The sequence below is a fragment of the Mustela nivalis genome, assembly GCF_964662115.1.
Source record: "Mustela nivalis genome assembly, chromosome: 2".
Classification (NCBI taxonomy): Eukaryota; Metazoa; Chordata; class Mammalia; order Carnivora; family Mustelidae; genus Mustela; species Mustela nivalis.
The window spans coordinates 36,775,929-36,798,827 of NC_139021.1; the positions used below are offsets into that span (position 1 = coordinate 36,775,929).

The 22,899-nt window shown below is 34.8% G+C and overlaps 1 protein-coding gene across 1 annotated transcript in view; it reads right to left on the reverse strand.

Annotated features, from left to right (window-relative positions):
• The window catches only part of VPS13B (vacuolar protein sorting 13 homolog B), a 714,200-nt gene that overhangs the window by 399,552 nt on the left and 291,749 nt on the right, over positions 1-22,899 (reverse strand). The window lies entirely within an intron of this gene.

The following is a 22,899-nucleotide window of genomic DNA, read 5'->3' on the forward strand; positions in this document are numbered from 1 at the left end:
TGGAAAATGAATTATCTCATTAAAAGCGAATATGTCTACCACATGATTTCACTCATATGTGGAATTTAAGAAACAAAACAAATGAACATAGGGGAAGGGAAGGAAAAATAAAATAAGACAAAACAGAGATGGAGGCAAACCATAAGATTCCTATTATAGGAAACAAACTGAGGTTGCTGGAGGGGAGGGGGGTAGGGAATAGGGTAACTGGGTGATGGACATTAAGGAAAGCACTTGATGTAATGAGCACTGGGTGTTATATGCAACCGATGAATCACTGAATTCTATCCCAGAAACTGAAAAATTATACAGTATAAGTTAACTAAACTGCATTTATATATAAAAAAAATTTTTAAGTGAATATGTCTTTAATAAGAAGAAGCTTTATTTTTTAGGCAAAAAGCAATTTCTATATTGGTCATGAGAACAGAATATTATCTCCTTTTTTGTTTATTTTACAAACTTAATTCACAATGTGAAAGGAAGGATTATTATAACCACTCAATAAATCACTGCAAATTATAGCTTTTAACGTACAGAAGCAAGAGATCTGTCTAGGTGAAACACAGGCTAACATTCTGACATAAAACACAAAGCTGAAGTGTAACAAGTTGCAATTCCATTCTAGCAAAGCATTTTAGTCCCTCGGTGATAAAAAGCAACTCACATCGAACTTAACTAAAGCATAATATCCCATTCATAATTTATGTGCAGGTTATGTGCATTCAATGAATACATTTTTGCATTTCTACATATATTTTTTTGATAAAATATTATTAGCTCTGTTGGGATATATGGAGTACCAAGTAAGAGGTATTTGTCAATGTTGCTCTCAACTGTATCTCCAGTATCTAGAAAAGTAATGGCCATATGGTAGGAACAGAGAGTCGTAATAAAAGGTAGATGAGTTCTTGGATTAGGTACGAAAGCCCATTCATTCTATAACATTGCATATTATTTAAACAATACAATTACTATTAGTACCGACTCCTATGAAAAGTGAACCACACAGAGATAGAGATAGAAATATAGAGGAGAGTAAGCAAGAGAAATATCCTTTTAAAAAACTTTTGCACAGAATTTTCAAAAGAGCAAAAATTGTCATATGTATTCCTATTCCACCTTTTGGTGCTTCTGAATATTCAGTGTAGATTCTTGGACAGCATTCAGAGACAACAGAAATCCCACCCACTTTTAACTTCCCAAATTTAACACTTCCCGCATGTAACAATACGTGTGCTCCTGAGCAATGAGTTACTCAAATACATATCAGGAAGGAATGAATAGGAGAAGATAAATACAGGATGACTGGAAAAGGGGAGTCATAACTGAAGTCACTTAGAAAATACAATTTAATATATAAATTTTTTCTATAGCAGAATGCATAAGAAGTATTAAAATCTTTTAAAGAAATTAATTACATACTTTTAAATGGAGAGTTTAAAATTCTTATTTAAATTCAAGAATATATAATTCAGTCTTAAAAGTTAAAAGATTTTTCCAAATTCCATATAAAGAAATGAAATTACAGTTAGGTTTAAATTGCTGTGAAGTGTTTCCTGCCAAATAAGCCCACTGTAATATAATTTGCTTTATAATTAATATCACATAAATATTAAAGACATCACAAATAATACATATTTTACAATAAGAAATGTGTTCCACAAAAAGCAACTGCAATAAGAAAGAAGAATGTGGGGTCCAGGAGACAAAAGATCCAATACAGGAGAAAAGTGACAGGAATCCCCAAACAACAACAGTAATTTAGTGACAGGTATGTGAAAAATGTAGTAACAATATTTAAGATACATTTATTATTTATTTTTGAGAGAGAGAGAGAGCAGTGGAAGGGGCAGAGGGAGAAGGAGAGCGAGGACCACAAACAGACTCCATCCTCAGCACAGACCTGTGCTGAGCTGGATGCAGATCTCTATCTCGTGACCCTGAGCTGAAATCAAGAGTCAAAACCTTAACCAACTGAGCCACCCAGGCCCCCAGAAAAGCAATAAAACACAATTATTAAATACAGGAAAAACACATGCTATAAAGGAAATGATAACTAATCACAGCATACATTACTGTATCATGAATATTTATAACCAGAAATATGTAAGTTCTGAAAATAATAGATGCACTGATTAATCAAACATGATATAACAATTTTGAAAGTAGGTATATATAACAAGAATGTGAGATGTGAGCAGGACAGAGTGAGTGTTGGCTAAATATCATTTTCCAGAGTAAGACATCAATAAATTTTGCTCTAAAGTGACCAAGAAAGAGCAAGAGAAGTCATATTATTTAAAAATATGAAAGTAAACACCAAAATAATTATTGAAAAGATTTGAGAAGTGTTACCTCTTGAAAAGGGCACACACAAAAGAAGAACAGTTGCCATGAGGGAGAACACAATTAGGATTCTCAATTGGGGTCAAGAGAAAAGAGTGGTAGATGAGATTTCAATTTTCTTGCTGAGGAGTGTCTCTCTAGCCATTAGTAAAAAGCAGAATAAAATCTTCTGTTTGAAAAGTCTCCAATTTACTGTCATGTAACCACCACAAATTATGATCTGTAAAGGTTTCTCATCACCAAAAATCACCAACACTACAGAAAGCAAGCCATTGTGAGAGAGTCAGAAAAAGCAACAAACAACAAATTTAGACTTTCAAATTTAGACTGCAGATAGCCAAATACAGAAAATAAACACCGATGTATAAGCTATTTAAAATATAAAAGTATGGTATCATGCAGAGTATCAAAAAAGAGAAAGTATCAGGAAAGAACATACTTTAAAGAAAAACAAACTATAAAAATGACATAGTTAATTGTTGGTGTAAAAAACACATTGGGCAGGTTAGACAGATCAGCTATAGCTGAAGAGGAAAAAAAGTGAAATGGGGAAAGCATACAAGCTCATTTAGAATGTATCTAAAACAGAAAAATGAAAAATGGTTATGAAAATGAGGTTAAGAGATATGAGTACTGAGTAAGAAGATCAAATGTGTCCAGAGGGAGATACCAAAAAATGGGGAAGAGGCAATATTATTAAAAACTTAACAGCTGAGAATTTTACAAAATTGTTGAAAGACATTAAGTCTCAAAAAAACCCACAACTAAATAAAACTCAATAAAACCAAAACATATAAAGCATTTCAAAACTACAATGAGATATCACCTAAAACCTGTGAGAATAACTAAAATCAACAACACAAGAAATAACAGGTTTGGCAAAGATGCGGAGAAAGGGAAGCCTCCTTGCACTGCTGGTAGAAATGCAAACTGGTCCAGCCACTGTGGAAAACAGCATGAAGGATCCTCAAAAAGTTGAAAATAGAGGTGCCTGGGTGGCTCAGTGGGTTAAGCCTCTGCCTCAGCTCAGGTCATGGTTTCAGGGTCCTGGGATCGAGCCCCACATCAGGCTCTCTGCTCAGCAGGGAGCTTGCTTCCCCCTCTCTCTGCCTGCCTCTCTGCCTACTTGTAATCTCTTTCTCTGTCAAATGAATAAATAAAATCTTAATAAAAAAAAAAGGTTGAAAATAGAACAAACTACCCTATGACCTAGGAATTGCACTATGAGTTATTTACCCAAAGTATACAGAAATACTAATTTGAAGGGATACAAGCACCCCGAAGTTTACAGCAGCAGTATATACAATGGGCAAATTGTAGAAACAATCAAAATGTCCACTGACTGATGAACAGAATGGAATGGGATAAATGGAAGATAAGCACACAATGGAATATTACTCAGCCATAAAAAGGAATGAAATATTGCCATTTGCTAGGGAGTATTATGCTAGGTGAAATAAGTCATAGAAAAACACATACCATATGACTAAATTCAAATGTGGAATTTAAGAAACAAATAACCATTAGGGGAAAAGAGAGAGAGAGGCAAACTAAGAAACAGACTCTTAACTAGAAAACAAACTGACAGTTACCAGACAGAAAGTGGGTAAGGGGGTGGGTAAAATAGATGATGGGGATTAAGGGGTTACCTGTGATGAGCATGGGGTGTTGTACGGACTTGTTGAAACACTAAATCGTACACCTGAAACTAATATTAAACTGTATGTTAACTAACTGGAAATTAAATGAAACATAAAAAAATAAACATAAACATATTTTGCTAAACAAATTAGAAAAAAGCTACAAACACTGAAGGGAAAAGAAGATTTTTTTAAAAAGCACCCTGAACAACAAGAATGATCATCTGGAGATTAAAAGCAAAATCAACTTCTCAGCAAAAAAAAATAAATGGAATTGAGTATATGATTTTACTTCAAAATTTACATGTGTTATATATATTCTTTTCTATGTACAAAGTGTTCTGTTTAAAATAATGAAGAAAACACAGAAATTACATGTATTTTTAAAAAGGAATATATCAGGATAAGTTTGTTCTAATATTATGCATCTTAAGTACAAGGCACATACAAACATTTTTATTTTTACTTTTTTGGGGGGGAAGAAATCATTTTTTATTATAAATTAACATTAACTACAATGTGATGTGCATCACAGAGAGTCTATCAAGAGATGCAGAGACAAAGAAATCTTACCCTTTTTCATAGCCGTGCAGACAAACTCACTACATACATATTCTCAGGATAAACACAAACTTTTTTTAATTATGATGAAAAATAAACCCACAAACCCTATACAAAAAAAGCAGTTTATAAATTTAATAGTATGACAACTTCAAAGGACAAAAGTAAATTAGAAAATTACAGACATTCTCCATATTGGGCATGTTATTGTAAAAGTCCTTTCAGCTGTGTCAGAAATTAAATGTGTTGGGTAAATTTTTTAAAAAACTTTCTTAGTGAATTAGTAGCATTCCTTTTTAATTGAGATTTTATAGAAAGGAAAAAGAAAACAAATGCATCATATAAATATTTTCATGTGAAAACTAACCTTAAAAGCCTTATTTTATTATAAAGAAGTTAAATACTTCAATAAATGTTCATAAAAGTTATATGATTACATTATATCAGAGATGACTGAATGACACATAGCCAGACTGGACCTCTGTGAATGTTACATAGGTGATAAAAGAGAATAATCTATTAACTTAATATCAAATTAGTTGACATTATAGAGATAAAGTTCTTTTAAATTTAAAGGGATATTTTCATATTATACTCAATTCAGGAGACTTCACCTTTAAAAATAACCCACAAGTTCTGACATGTAAGCGCACAGACAACTAGTCTGATTCTGAGTTTACTCAGAACAGATTCCTCATAAATCACTAAAACTTGGCAATATACTATTCTGTTTAATTTTAGCCTGGGAGACAACTAATAAGAAAAGTGTGTTTTATTTCTCTGCTCACTGCCAAAAATGGCTCCTTTACGCACATTCCACCCAGACTTCACAAATTAGTTAAACCAAGGCACCACTGTCATTTCAGTTACATCCTAAGCTGAAAATGAAATGAAAATGAAAAAAGAGTGAGAGCGCAAAGGTGCACAGAATTACAATTAAATAAATATACATGCTTCTTGTCAGCTATAGAAACTCTGTCAAGCCAATGAGATGGTCTTGTGAAATACTGAGGTATAAAAGTGGGCAAGTACCCTGCATTTTATGTTAAATCAATGAATGAGACAAAAAACACAGACATATTCATCTTCATCTAAGCTTCAGCGGCTAAAACTCACTATTTTTCTATTACGTAGCTACAGTAAATTAAGGGTATTTTAGATTCATACAGCTTTTAAGAAATTATTTGCTGCTTTAATTTTTAAGAATAATTTCAAGAATTTTAGCCTGTTAAGTAAACAAAAAAGAACGAATCAAAAACATGGGTGGAGAATAAAGGTAAGATAGAGTAATCACAGGCAAGAAATGACAGAGCAGGGATGAGCTGCCAACCATGGGTAACTTTAGCCAAGGTAATTGTCAAGTTTAGTATAAATGAAACATAAGACTTTTAGGTATGTGAATACGGTAGCTCATGTTACTTAATTAAAAATTATCATGCTTTCCCATAGCATATAGAAAATCACAGGAGAACTCTATTCCATCATAACAAAAACAAGCCATATAATGCTTTTCAACTTATCAAAGCTTTTCAACATTCATCATACAGCAGGGTTTGCAAAGAAACCTAATGAACAAAAATCTTAAAAGTGAAAAACCCTAAGGCAGGAAGGAATGAATAGTGGCTTTCATTCTTGGCAGAAATTGGCAGAAACTCCAACTTCGCAGAAGTTGGAGAAGAAACATGTTGTTAAGAAAAGAAGAGAAATGTTAACAAATGTTTAAAGATGAGTTTGGGGACTGATACGACAATTTAGAATCCCTGAGAATACTATACACAAGAGGAGTGTACCCACCTGACATCTCTTTTCAACAAACCTCCACCAAATACTCATGAGAATGGCAGGGCACAGGACTGGAGAAATGAGGAAGACCCCAGTAACATGCAGGCACATGGAGCCTGATGACTTCTGAGAGCAGAGAAGGAAACTAAAGGAAATCCCACAAGTCGTTGTGAACTTTTCAGTGAGCACCAACCAGGGCTATCTGTGACTAGGAGAAGAAAAGAGGAACTAAGATAGATTCCCCTGTAGGCAAATAATAACAAGCAAACAAGGCATGTTAAATCTGTGCATAGGTAAGAACCAAGAGCAAAATCACAAACAATACTGAAAGGAAGATTCTGATCCTGCTCTCAAAAACTGTGAAGCCTACGGTGAGCTCAACATAAGTAAAGCAAGAACCAGACCCACGACCCCTAGAGAATAAAAACAAAGATCATAAAGCATAGAGAATATAGTCAATACTATTTTAGTAATGTTATATGGTGACAGACAGAAACTACACTTAACATGGTAAGCATGGTATAATGTATACAACTGTTGAACCACTATGTCATGAACCTGTAAATAACAATGTATGTCAACTATACTTCAATTATAAAAACTAAAAAAAAAAAAGAAAAAAAAAAAGAAAGCAAAAGCCAGACACAACTCAACTATACTAATTACATTACAGAAAAAGAAGCATGTTCTTTTATGGGCATAAACATTTTTCTACCGTAGGCACTATTATTCCTTTTTATATACAACTTTTGGCATTCATTTTAAAAAATATAAAGCACAGTAACAGAAAAAGAAATAGCTCATTATCAAAAAAGAAAACAGTCAATAGCCCGAGTTCAAAAGGGAGCATAAATACCAGAATTATGAAAGATTTTAAAACAGCTCTGATAAATATGTTAAAGAATATAGTGGAAAAGGTAGATGGTGTGCATGAACCAAAGAAGAACTGCAATAGAGAGAGAAATGATGAAAAAGCAATAAACGGAAATGTTGGGATTTAAAATGTAATATTGGGGGCACCTGCGTGGCTCAGTGGGTTAAGCCTCTGCCTTTGGCTCAGGTCATGATCTCAGGGTCCTGAATCGAGCCCCACATCGGGCTCTCTGCTCAGTGGGGAAACTGCTTCCCCCGCCCCCTCTGCCTGCCTCTCTGCCTACTTGTGATCTCTTTCTCTGTCAAATGAATAAATAAAATCTTTAAAAAAAGTGTAATATTGGAAGTGAAGAATTCTTTGAAAATTTCTTTTCAAAACTTATAAACAATATCAACTGACAGGTTAAAAGAAAAAATTAGGCAAACTCCAAGAGGAATAATTAAAAAGAAAAACAGATCTAGCCACATCATGATCAAACTGCAGGAAACCAAAGCCAGAAAAAAAATTTTTGAAGTCACTCAGAAAAAAATAAATATATAAGGAAACTATGATTAAGGATATTTCCTCATCAGGAATAATGCTGATATAGAGACAATGGAATAGTATCTTTAAAGTGCCAAAATAAGAAAAGACAACCTAGGTCTATATACCTGCTGGACATATGCTTTAAAAATGAAGACAAAACAAAATAATGAAAACAATTTGTCTTCTAAAAACCTGCACTCCTAGAAATCAAGAGAAATGCTTTAGAATGAAAGGAAATATACCAGGTAGAAATTCAATTCTAGAAAAGGAATCAAGAACACTAGAAAGATTAAATATGTAAATAAAGAGTACATTAAAAATATGGTATTTTATTTATATATACAGTTAGTTATATTTATATATAGACACACATGCAAATATATTATATAAATATATATATTTAAATCTCCTTTAAAACACTCATGACTATTTAGAGTAGGAATAATAGGGGCACCTGGGTGGCCCAGTGGGTTAAAGCCTCTGCCTTCAGCTCAGGTCATGATCCCAGTGTCCTGGGATCAAGCCCTGCATCAGGCTCTCTGCTCAGCAGGGAGCCTGCTTCCCCCTCTTTCTCTCTGCCTGCCTCTCTGCATACTTGTGATCTCTGTCAAAGAAATAAATAAAATCTTAAAAAAAAAAAATAGAGTAGGAATAATAACAATGCAATATGGGGTTCAATTACACAAAGAACTAAAATATATGCCCATACAACAGAAACAACAGGATGGTGGTAACTTGGAAGTAAAACAATTGTAATTAGGGATTTGTCTTATTTTTCAGTTTATCGTAGATTCTGTCACTGTCCGCTAAACTTCCCAATTTTACCATTAAATCTAATTCACATCATATAAAAACATTTATCTTTTAAAGATTTTATTTACTTAGTTGACAGTGAGAGCATGAGCAAGTAGGAGGGGTAGAGGGAGAGGGAGAAGCAGGCCCCTCTGAGCAGGGAGCCCGATAAGGCATTCATCCCAGGACCTTGGGATCATGACCTGAGCCGAAGGCAGCTGTTTAACCAACTGAGCCACCCAGTGCCCATAAAAATATTTATTAAGCACTTACTTATGTATGTCTGTACTTTCTTCTTTCCATTTATCCAAATTTCATGTACCCTTTGATTCAAATTAGCTTCCACCATTAAGACTTCCTACTACCACTGATCTTGCCATTCTCTGGCCAAGTACAACAATGAAAAGATAGAGCTCATTTCAGCCACTGACTCCATTCAGCTTTCTCAGTAAATAAGAATGTCATCATTTCAGAACAAGGATGAGGGGGGGGGGGTTATGAGTGGTTTAGAAAACAGCCTAATGTGTGAAACACTGACATATGCTCACTTTGCAACATGAAGAAGCTATCTGTATTCCTGGGTCATAAATTGAAAGGGAGACAGCTCACCCTGTTGTACGTTTTTCTTCAGTCCAGTTCAGGGGCAGAGAAGGCAACAGACTTGGAATCATCAAGACTGTGTGTGTGTTTTTCTTTTTCCTATAATAAAATGCGTTTGTTCTTTTCCATTCTCTCCAGATCAAATGTTAGTCAATTTTATCAGACATTAAGTTAATAACTGGTCTCCTTCTATCTGACTCGTGTGTCTTATTTCTCAATTGGCAAAGAATGCACAAATGAGATTTAATAGTAATCTCAAACTGTGTCAGCAATTAATAATTGGTGGTATTTCAAAGTTTTCTCCTCTACCTTCACATTCAAGACATAAAACTCTAAAACCATATATATAATAACAAGAGCATTTTTACAGAACTAGAACAAATAATCCTAAAATTTGCATGGAACCACAAAAGACCCTAAACTGTCAGGGCGTCACAATTCCAGACTTCAAGTTATATTACAAAGTTGCAGTAATCAAAACAGTATGATACTGTTTGGGGCACAAAAATAGACACATAGATTAATGGAACAGAATAGAAAGTCCAAAAGAAAACCCATAATTATATGGTCAATTAATCTTTAACAAAGCAGGAAAGAGTATCCAATGGAAAAAAGAGAGTCTATTCAAAAAATGGTTTTGGAATAACTGGAAAGCAAGACACAAAAGAAAGAAACTATGGCCACTTTCCTATACCATTCACAAAAATAAAACCAGAAAACTCAAAATGGATTAGAGACCTAAAAGTGAGATCTGAAACCATAAAACTCCTAGGAGAGAGTACAAACATTAATTTCTCTGAATCAGCCATAGCAATAATTTTCTAGATATCTATCCTGAGGTAAGGGAAACAAAAGTAAAAATAAACTATTGGGACTACAAAATAAAAATATTCTGCATAGCAAAGGAAACAATCAACAAAACTAAAAGGCTGCCTACAGAATGAGAGAAGATATTTGCAGATGACATATCTGATAAAGGGTTAGAATCCAAAATATATAAAGAACTTAAAAAACTCAACACTCAAAAAACAAATAATCCAATTAAAAATGGGCGAAGAGTATGAACAGATTGATATTTCTCTAAAGAAGACATCCAGATGGCCAACAGACACATGAAAAGATGCTCATCATCACTTATCATCAGGGAAATGTAAATCAAAAGTATAATGAGATATTACCTCATACGTGTCAGAATGGCTAAAATCAACAGCTCAAGACATGATAAATATTGACGGGGATGTGGAGGAAAAAGGAACCCTCATACACTGTTGGTGGGAACGCAAACTGGTATAGCCACTGTGGCAAACAGTATGGCGGTTCCTCAGAAGGTTAAAAATAGAATTATCCTGTGATCCAGTAATCACACTACTGAGTATGTGCCCAAAGAACACAAAAACATTAATTTTTTTAGAAAATTCAAAGTGTACATGTACCCCTGTTTATAGAAGCATTATCTACAATAGCTAAGACATGCAAGCAGCCTAAGTGTGCCCCATCTGATGAACAGATAAAGAAAATGTGGTACATATACATATAAGGGAGTATTATTGAGCCATTAAAAAAAATAAAATCTTGCCATGTGCAATGACATAGATGGAGTTAGAGTATAATGCTAAGAGAAATAAGTCAGAGAAAGACAAATACCATATGATTTCACTCATGTGTAGAATTTAAGAAACAAAACAAAGGAGCAAAGGACAAAAGAGAGAGAGAAACCAAGAGAGAACAAACTGATTGTTACCAGAGGGGCAGTCCATAGGGGAATGGGTTAAATAGGTGATGGGGATTAAGGAGTGAGGGCACTTGTCATGATGAGTCCTGGGTGATTAAAATAAAAACTTAAAGGCATCTGAGTGGCTCAGTTGGTTAAGTGACAGCCTTCAGCTCAGGTCATGATCACAGAATTCCGGAATCAAGTCCCTCATCTGGCTCCCAGCTCCAAGGAAAGTCTGCTTTTCCCTCTGACCTTCTCTCCTCTCATGCACTCACTCACTCTCTCTCAAATAAGTAAATAAAATCTTTAAAAAAAAAATAAAAACTTCAAACATAAAATAAAATAAATAAAGTGAAAAAGCTAAGTGCAGACTCAAGTATACCGCACAGAATTTTCAGGTATTACATACATGTGTATATAGGTTTAAACCTAAAATATATAATATACATGTTTAATTAAACATAAAATAGTGGAATGTCTGAATATATGTGTGGCAATACACAAGTAATGATTTGTATTCTAAAACCAAAAACTACACCAACACTTTTCTTGGTCAGCTTTGAATTTCAACGAAAACTTTGGTTCATAGAAGAAACAGAAGCCAAAATTTGGTTCACCACAAGTAAAATCATTTGGAAAACTATCAGATCTCATAAAAGTCTCTCGTTTATCTGCAGTGTGGTACTGTCAAAATCCTTTATTCAGGATTTTCATCATGTGGAATCCTATCACCATGATCCCGCACCAATCAGTATGAATAAATCTACAATCCTATACATAAAGAGTAACTTTTAAAACCAATTCTTCAATTTAAACTGAACTTAGTCTTACATAACAATATAATCAAACTATAGATTATAAATCAATAGAATTATAAAATTTATCATCATACACCTCAGCAAAATCTTTTATTGTCCAATATTATGTCAGTTTTATTAATTTCAAGTATTCCTTCATCTTTTATAAATAGACCCAAAACTCCAAAATATATCTTAATTGTATTAGCATATAATAAATAGCTTGAGGCTATGACCATTATAAAGCCAGTATAAGCATGATAATTACCTTTTAACTTAATAAAACATAAAACATAAATTGAGGTATAGTAATTTGGAATAAAAGTATTCGTATGGTTCAATAATTTAAAACCAATACTGATATCTCTGATCATGTTTAATTCTAAATACTTAATATATATTTTACTGATTTAGCATTTTAGTTTGGCTGATTATAGGAAGTTATCGACATCTGGCTTGAATTTTAAGTAAAAGAGCATATTGCTGTATTTCCTTTTATAGATTCTAGCAAGAAGCTTAATAAATGCGTTATTGGGACACCTGGGTGGGTCAATCAGTTAAGTGTCTAACTCTTGGTTTTGGCTTAGGTCATAATCTGATTTCTGCATTGGGCTCCAAGCTCGGCAGGGAGCCTGCTTTTCTCCCTCTGGTCCTACCTGCCCCCCACTCATGTTCTTTCCTGCTCTTTCCCCAATAAATAAATAAATAAATAAACATTTTTAAAAGAAATAAATACATGCTTGTATTACAATGATTCTTAAAATGAACTGGAAGAATCTTCAGAGTCATCCATCCATCCAGTAGCTTTTAAGCTCCATGTACCAGTAGAAGTTGGAAAGGACTCTGAAATCATGGTAGTACTCAAGAGACTAGCTCTGAGACAGCGTGTACATTTTGATTTAATTATGAAATCCTTGAATATTAAAAATTTTATTTATAATAATAAATCTTAACTTGGAAATTAAAAGCAATGCTTTCTTGATCAAGACCAGATAAGCATGTATTTTCTGGGTACTTAACATCATTACCTCTCATTTCATCTAAAATCTCATTGCATAAATCATAAGATAAATTTCTAGCATTTCAAAGACTCAGATACAGCCCTCTATTTCATCAGCCATCCTTTTCCAGCCAAGTTATTTCTTTCAATTTCTCAGAAATTCAAGCTGCTTTTTAAATACAAAAACTGCAGGATCACCAAGTCCCAACAATAAAAAAAAAATTAGTAAAAATTTTTTCCTGTATGTATCAAAAACAACCACAAAAAAACTCCCCAATATTTGTTTTCACTAAGTAACAGATTAAAAATGACTTTTCCCCCTAATTTAAATTATCTTGGGGAGGGTCGGTGAGGAGGGGCTCCTGATGGCTGAGGCAAAAAATAAATGTGTATGTTTTAACTTAGACTACCTACTATTTTCCAAATATACTCAAGAGTACTTGATGGTTATTTAGAATCTTATTCTATTTACACCACTTAGAACACCATAAAGAGTAGCAGGTCTCTGAAACAAGCCAATGCTTTATTCTACCAGACCACGGTTGGTTCCAGTTTTTACATCTGTAATATAGGCATAAAACACTTTAAGATGCATGTAAACTTGTCCTAGAGGAGAATACAAGCATCAACCTCTTTGACCTCAGCCACAGCAACTTCTTGCTAGACACATCTCCAACATCAAGGGAAACAAAAGCAAAAATGAACTGTTGGGACTTCATCAGAATAAAAAGCTTTGGAACAGCAAAGGAAATAGTCAACAAAAGGAAAAGGCAATTTACAGAATGGGAGAAGATATTTGCAAATGACATTATCAGGGAAGGGTCTAGCATCCAAAATCTATGAAGAACATACCAAATTCAACACCAAAACAACAACAACAACAACAAAACCAACCAAACAAACAAAAAGAAACAAAAAATCCAGTCAAGAAATGAGCAGAAGGCATGAACAGACAACAGACATTTCTCCAAAGAAATACAAATGTTTAACAGATACATGAAAAAAAAATGCTGGACATCACTCATCATCAGGGAATACAAATCAAAACTAAAATGAGATACCACCCCACACCAGTCAGAGTGGGTAAAATTAACAACTCAGGAAACAAGAGATGTTGGTGAGGATGTGGAGAAAGGAGAACCCTTTTACACTGTTAGTGGGAATGCAAGCTGGTGCAGTCACTCTGGAAAACAGTATGTAGGTTCCTCAAAAGTTGAAATCCAACAATTGCACTACAAGGAATTTACCCAAAGGACACAAACAGAGTGATTCAAAGGGGCACCTGCACCCCAGTGTTTATAGCATCAATGTCCACAATAGCCAAACTATGGAAAGAGCCCAGACAACCAACAAAAGATGAATGGATAAAGATGATGTAGTATATATATTCACACATGATGGAATATTACTCAGCCATCAAAAAGTATGAGATCTTGCCATCTGCAATGTCGGGGATGGAACTAGAGAGTCTTAGGCTAAGTGAAATAAGTCATAAAAAGACAAATACCGTATGATTTCACTCATGTGTGGAATTTATGAAACAAAACAGATAAACACACAGGAAGGGAATAAAAAATAAAACAAGACAAAACCAGAGAGGGAGACAAACCTCTTAACTTGAAGAAAAAAACTAAGTATTGCTGGAGGGGAGGTGGTTGGGGGGTTGGAGTAAATGGGCGAGGGACATTAAGGAGGTGGAATTTATGAAACAAAACAGATAAACACACAGGAAGGGAATAAAAAATAAAACAAGACAAAACCAGAGAGGGAGACAAACCTCTTAACTTGAAGAAAAAAACTAAGTATTGCTGGAGGGGAGGTGGTTGGGGGGTTGGAGTAAATGGGCGAGGGACATTAAGGAGGGCAGCTGATGTAATGAGCACTGGGTGTGATATGCTAATGATGACTCACTAAATTCTACCTCTGAAACTAATAATAGAAAAAAAAAAAGAATGTAAAGATGTAAATTTGAAGAGCAGGCAACAGTAAGCCTTATACAGAGGTTGTAAGGTTACAAAGCTTACCTGGTTGTGAGAATTAGTAACAAAATTAGAGTTCAGGTTTCTGAACAACACTGCAATATTAAATCAAATATATCCTTGCAACCAAAGAGTATTTTAGATGTCATTACCATTTGGGTAGTCTAAATTGGATTACAGTCTTCTGGAACATCAAAGATTAATATGGAACAGGTATAAAAAATATAGAACACAAGGAAAATTAACAAATTATTGCTGTAGATAGGAAAATTAACATTATTGCTGTAGATATTAAAACCAATCACAATTGTAAAGCATATTAATTTCAAACTACCTTATTACTTTCAAACACAAAAACAGAGCTTTGACTGATATTATTTAAGAGTATTATAAAGTTTGCAAAATTTACTTAATTCTATAACTTCTAGGCATACAATAAAGGGTTAAATCTAGATACTGGCAAGGATGTGGTATAACTGATAGCTCAGGCTTCAATTCACAGATAATGAGATATTTTTGTAAAATTTTTAAGTAAAGTATTTTGGAAAACAGCCATGCCTATTTATGTACATATTGTCTATGGGTGCTTTGGCACTAAAACAGGAGAACTAAGTAGTTGCTAGAGACATCATATGGCCTACAAGCTTAAAATATGCACTGTCTTAGGGAAACTAAGAAAAGGTTCCCAAACTCCAGTAACATTGTTGGTCGTAGTTTAAATTACAGTTGTGCATATGTATTTAGTAATAAAAACTCAGTACCTTTTTTAAAAAAAATCTTATTTATTTATTTATTTATTTGACAGAGAGAGACACACACAGGAGAGAGGGAACACAAGCAGGGGGAGTGGGAGAGGGAGGAGCAAGCTTCCCACTGAGCAGGGAGCCCAATGACGCTTAATGACTAAGCCACCCAGGTGCCCCAACTTAGTACCTTATAACTAATTATTTCTATTTCCAGAAATCTATGCTAGGGAAATACAGGAATTGATTAATACTAAGAATTTCATATATAGTTATTTTTAATGAAAGTATCTGTAACAATCTATATCTCCAAAAATGAGAAATGGTTAAGCTAAGTCTGATGTAGTCAAGTGACAAAACAGTACATAGTGTAATCTTTAAAATCATGGATATGAAGACTATGTGATAATGGAAACATTCTTACAACATAAATTTTAAATGCAATATTTAATAACAGGTAAAATAAACTAGGATAAACTAGTAGAATATGTGTAAAAAAACTTTTATAGTTTGTGATTGGGTGATGAGTTAATATTTTTCTTTTACTTTCTAGATTTGATTTTTAACTTTCCATTTTACTTACTGAAGATTTAATTACTTTTTCAGTAACAATTTAAAACAGTGTACCTAAACATCTACAGACCTCATGTGTTTAGGTGATAAAGCAGATTTTATTACTTCTCTGCTTAAATAATGCCTTCCCAGCCCCCTCTCATTAAGTCTAAACAACATAACCAAGTCAATCTCTCACCTCTCTGCAATCACATCTCTGCCTCTCCTGATAGTAAGTATATTCAAGCTATCCTTGAATACATCAAATTCTTCACTGTCCCTTCAGTCATCTCTCTGTTAACTGCAGGAAGGCCTGTCTCCAATAACCTATCAAATTAAGGTTTCCCAAAGTATTTTTTTCATCAGAGTATCACTGTTTCTTTTTAACATTTATGTAAGTTTTTGTTTACTCATTATCTACCTCCTCAGATGGAATGTAGTCTTATAAGATCAGAGACCATCTCTACTGTTTACATATATCCAAAGCTAAGGGCAGTGTTTGGGACATAGAAAATACTGAATTTAATAAATGAATATATGACAAATTATTACATTTATCTTTAATCATTCAAGCACTTATTATAAAATGTAACTTCATTTCATCCAGAAGCAATTACTTGAAAATATGCTTCAAATCAAACTTTACTCCAAATACCACTTAATTTAAGACACAGTTTGATTACTGATAATAAATAGAACTGTTTCCTGGCCTGGTTTCCAATATTCCAATGTGACACTATTTTTGTGCTAAGCCTTTTATCTGATTATATAAATAATATAGGGTAATTAGAGATATTCTATAGTCGACAAAAATGTAGAAAGAAAATATTTTTAAACAGTATTAACAGTTTGGTGTAGATAAGAAACTTAGTATTTGAGAATTTAAACCCCAGCTGCTTCAACATGTCTACACTGTCGCCACATGAAGCAGATATCCAAGAACAAATGTATTTTCTAAAATCATAACTGGCAACACATTCTATACACATTTCCTAATGTTTTATGCTAAGTCTTTTCTTGTGTTCATTTTAATAGCTGTTATTTTTTATTCTTCAGCATTCCTTTCCCATTAAACACCTCTAATTCTTACTTGAACCTAAACCGTCTCTTATTCTAGTAGTTGCAGTGGGGACCAGCCCTACATGGCCTCCTACCAACTCCATACAAGGTAATCTGACAGAGTCCAGACTTGTGCCCATCTAACATGTCCCTTACCTCTGGAATCATGGCCCTCCCTCCCAGCGGACTCCTAAGATACGGAACAGTGCAGTACCTCACTCAGTGCGCACGAACATATATATGCACCAGCTGGAAGAGTAACAAAGATAGTACCCTGCGGAGTGGAACCTTTATCAGTGCAATATGGTAGCCTTTGGGAAAAGTTTTTCCAGAAAGAACTGTATTGGGAAGTAGTGCAGATGATTAGATACTTCCTGTATAGATCACCCCCTTTTCCTGATTTATAACCTTAATCCTGGGACTAGAATTCCTTATAATGGAAACACATGGACCTTTCTCTTGGGCTCTGCTTTTTGCAAGAGACTTTTTCCAAGGCTGCTTCTGGCAAAAGCTCTCTAGTCCTCTTTGGGGAATTATCACACCTTCTCCCCTGAAATCACATACAGTATAATGGGGTTATCAATCAAAGTGTTATGTATTGCCCTGCCTGAAGAATACCCACGTGACTGAAAGCAGGTATCTTAAACTGATTTTAACATGCCTATTTAAAATAAGTATCTATTTCATTTTACTTCATGAATATAATTTAACAAAACCCCTCTTGAAAAATGAACAGATGAAACCAGTGAGGGAGATAAACCTTAAGAGACTCTTGGTCTCAGAAAACAAACTAAGGGCTGCTAGAGTGGATGCGGGTGGGAGGGATGGGGTGGTGGGGTGGTGGACACTGGGGAGGGTACATGCTATGGTGAGTGCAGTGAATTGTGTAACACTGATGCCTCACAGATCTGCAGCACTGAAATAAATACATTATATGTTAATTTTTTAGAAGTAGTTAAAACAAATAAACAAAACCCCCTCTCTCCTTCGCTCCCCTCCCTTTCTCCCATTCTTTAGCTACCATTTAAAGAGCTAATATGTACAAGAGATTGTGCTAGGTTCTCAAAGTACAAAGATAAATAGGACAAACAGCATTCTTAAGATGTCTAGGAGTCTTGTGGAAATGGGGTGGGAGAGGGGGAGAATAAACAGTTATAAAAAGGGGGAAAATTAACAGTTTTAGAGCTATGAAAATAGTAAGAATACAGGCTTCAAAAAAAGAGGGAAAGCTACACAGCACAAGTGATTTCTGAGTAGAGTTCTAAAGAAGTAGGATTCTGCCAACGAGAGAAGCAGCAAAAAAGGATATTCTGGGAATAGAGATGAGCTTGTAGAAATATGGATAACAAAGAGTATGGTAATTATTCAGGAACATCAAGTAACTTAAAAAGGCTAGAGTTAAGGAAATGTAGAGCCCACGAGTAGATCATGAATGCCCATTTAAGGAGTTAATATTTTATTCTGAGAGTGTTAAATACCATTGCCAACTTTCAAAGCTAGAGGAAATGAAATCTCAACTCTGCATTTCAGAAACATCAAAACAAATGGAGCATGGACCATGAACTGAGGGGTCAGAGACAAAATGGATAAACAACACTACTACAAACTACTTTTATAACTAACCAGAAATTCAGGAATATGCCACAAAGGTGTAAGCTGAGATAGTAAAAATCAGATAGAAATATCTTATTTGAAAGGTAAAAATATTTTATAACTAATAGATGTAAGCTATAAATAAGAATTATCTGAGCCACTCAGAGAATACAGTGGTATAATTACTGATGAAATGGACTAAAATAAGTAATGGATGAAGGAAAAGATGAAGATAGCAATATGGGAAATGGACTATCTATAGGACACCAAGGTAAAGATATTTATTAGTAGTCAAAATATATATTTTTTTGTGGGATTTCTCAGGCTAGAACTATAATTGAATTATAGAAAAGGAAGAGGTTTATTAATCAAATTGTAATCATAATGTAATACAAAAACGGAAATGAATTTAAATATTTTTCCTTTTCTTCAGGACTTGCAAGAGAATGGTCCAAGCACCACATGCTGATCAAATCAATCTTTTAAAATAGTTTTGTTTATGTATATAACAACAGTCTTTTTACTAAGGTTTATTATTTATTTATTTCTGTTGGTTCTCTTTCTTCTAATTTGGTTTCAGTGTTCTCATGTAAACTCTTACAAACAGTGGCAAATGGCCACAATAAGGTTAAAAAGTATAACCTACTCATCTGAAAACACTACAGTAGTTTCTCTTTCCCAGGAACTTCAATACAAGTCTTATAAGTAAATCTCCTTAGACCAGGATGGTTCACAGAATCACAGCCATATCTATCAGGTCAAATCAGAAACAAAACAGGAGTTTCAGGCATGACCACATGTTCAGTCCTAGCACGACCCTGTGAAATCAATCCCACTTGAGTCTTACAGCTTAGAACTATTATCAGATAAGAGGAAAATGGATCTATACAGGCAAAAACAAAAGACATTTACTTCACACCCAGGGAGTCAGTAACTGGTCATATTATTATGAGTTTCTAAATATAAAATTTTAGTTTAATGTAAGTCCAAAATTCAATGTTGCCAGAATAGCACAAGAAACTCCAAAATATCCTTCAACCAAATCTACCAACTATCTGAACTTGGACCTAATTCCTTTACACATATAGACACATCTATCTGTGTGGGTGTTCATGCCCGCGCATATGTGCAGTGCACACACGATGAGAATCTTCTACTGAGCCATTTGAAAATACACAATATATGTTGCCCATTTACTTCTATGTCAGTGTGTATTACTAAGAACAAGGACGTGTTCTTACATAAATGTTACTAAGAACAAGGACATGTTCTTACATAAATGTGTTTTTGAACAAATGTGAATTTTTAAGTCTTTCCTAATATTCAAAGCTCCTTAATTAAAAAAAAAAAAAAAAGTCTGTCTCACAAAGTCTCTTAATATTCCTGGAAAGAAAAGATATTTCCATTACAAATAAAGAGAAAATGCAACATCACTAAAACGAAGTAAGTATTCTTCGGTCCATTTCTTTTAAAACATGTGATTTTCATTATTGAGAATTTTTCAGTTCTTGCCAGTAGTCATAGAAGAGATTCAAATTTCATTTAAAAAGTTCTTCACTCCCAGGTGAATCATAATCAATGTCCACAACCCCTGACATAGTAAACCAATTGATTATACATCTACCCTCCCAACCCCCAGAGTCTGCCAAGTCCAGCCAGTGGAGTGCCAAAGCACAAATGTTTAACATCCCAGATGGTGATGGTACATGGAAAGATGACATGAATTCTTCATAGGAATCTCAGCACAATTCATCTGAATTTGGCACAGTCTGAGCCTCATTTTCTCCAGTTTAAAGATGAAAGAGTTCCACGTTAGGCCAAGATAGAGTAACAAGTCCAGATTTACCCTCCTGTGTGAAACAACCAAAATACTGGAAAATATATATGAAACAAAGATATGCAAGACACTGGAAATCGGGTACAAAGACTGTGACCCTGAAATATGAAAAACAGAAGAGGTGAGCCCTACAATTGTCCTGGAGACAACTTCTAGGATATGGAGGCAGAAAGAGGAACCAAAGCCCAGCACTCTCCCCAGTTAGAGGAGACAGTGTTGAGAGTATAGGAAGATCAGAGTGGTTTGAGTTCTCAAGAAAGAGTACCATATGGGAGCTAGCTGCATATATAGAGAACTCCACAGGTCTTCAGAGGGTCTCCTTTGGTAATCATCAGACAAGAGAAAGAGAAATGGACATACAAATGCCCAGCAAACACATAAAAAGCAGTTCAACTTTACTAACTGTGGGAAATGCAATTCCAAACCACAAAGAAATACCACTTCACACCCACTAGCATGACCATAATGAAAAAAGAGAGAGAGAAAGAAACAGAAAATAATAAATGTTCGCAAGAATACAGAAAAACAGAAACCCCAGTACATTACTGATAGAAATACAAAATGGTTCAGCTACCAGGTCAACAACTTGGAGGTTCCTCAAAAAGTTAAACATAAACCCATTAATTCTATTCCTAGGCTTATTTCCCCCACAAACTGATAACAGGTGCTCTGATATATGTCTATTAATTTTATGTACAGTATATGCATACATATGTTCATAGCAGCACTATTCACAACTGCCAGAAGGTAGAAACAATTCAAATGCCTATAATGAATGAATGGATAAGCAAATTATGGCATATACATACAATGGAACACTATTTGGTCACAAAAAAGAAATGAAGTACTAATATAGGCTACAATGTGAATGAACCTTGAAAACAGCACACCAGGTAAAAGAAGGTAGACCACAAAGACCATATATTTTGAGGGGGAAATGAAGAGGAACCATACAATACGACTGAGAAGCACTCAGAGAAATAGAAGAGCAACCAAGAGGGGCGCCTGGGTGGCTCAGTGGGTTAAGCTGCTGCCTTTGGCTCAGGTCATGATCTCAGGGTCCTGGGATCGAGCCTCGCATTGGGCTCTCTGCTCAGCAGGAAGCCTGCTTCCCCCTCTTTCTCTGCCTGCCTCTCTGCCTACTTGTGATCTTTCTGTCAAATAAATAAAATCTTAAAAAAAAAAAAAGAAGAGCAACCAAGAAAGGAAGGAAATGGGAAAAAGTATTTCAAGAAGAGAGTGATCAACTTTTCAAATATTGCTGCCAAGTTAGAAAAAACAAGGACTGTGAACTGCCAAGTGAATATAATAATGTTTAGGTCCCTAGGAACTTGGATAAGTGTTTTTAATGGAGTAGGAAGCAAATGACTGGGTGGCTCAGTCAGTTAAGCATCTGCCTTTGGCTTAGGTCATGATCTTGGGGTCCAGGAATCGAGCCCCATGTTGGGCTCCCTGCTCAGTGCGGCGCTTGCTTCTCTCTCTCCCTCTGCCCCTCCACCCAGCTCATGTTCTCACTCTCTCTTTCCCAAATGTATCAAATCTTAAAAAGGAAGGAAGAAAGAAATGGAGACAGGTTACACAATTCTTTTGAGAAGTTTTACTGCTAAGAGGACAAAGAAATGCATGGTAGCTGGTGAGAGATGAGATTCAGGGAAAGTTTTGTTTCATTTTTTTGAGACAGGAGAAAAAAAAACCCAGCATGTTTCTACACTGGAGAGAATGATACAATTAACAGCAAAAACTAAATGATATAATTGAATGAGTACAGATTTACTGGAGATCCTTGGGTAGGGAGAAGTGGTGGGATAGTGAAAAGCTTTACATGGGAGCACAGATATTTCATTTATAGTAACAAGAAGGCAGAGTACTAATTATACACGCGAAAAGGTAAGGGGCTGTGTGAATGCATGCCAGTCTCTTCTAATACCTACACTTTTTAAAGAAAAGTAGGAAGTGAATTTATCATCCACAAAATGGGTTCAAAAGAGGAGGGAGTTAGGGATGCTGGATTGTAGAGAGGAAGAAGTGAGAAACAATGATTTAAGGAAAGTGCTTCTCACACCTTAGTGTGCATAAGAATCACCTGAGGAATTTCATTAAAATGCAGATTATGATTCTATAGATCTAGTGTATAGTCTAAAGATGATTCTCTGGGATTATGTCCATGTTCTGCTACAGAGAAATCACACCTAATAATAAGGTATAGGAATGCAAAGAATAAACTGGAGGGGGGCGGTATTTGCCATGAAGCAGTAAGAACCTACTTTTGGGCGGTCAAGAAATTACAGTGAGATTAGAAAGACACATAGCCACGTTGACTAATCTCAAAGAGTTTCCTGGAACAATAATAATCTAACTTTAAACAGCTGCTGTTGTTATTTTATCTGACTACAGAAAAGAGTAATCAAACTGTGGTTCATATGATCAGGGTTGCAAAGTAAAAATAATAGCAAAGTAAAAAATAATGAGCTAGGCACTACTCTAAACACTTAGGCTTTATCT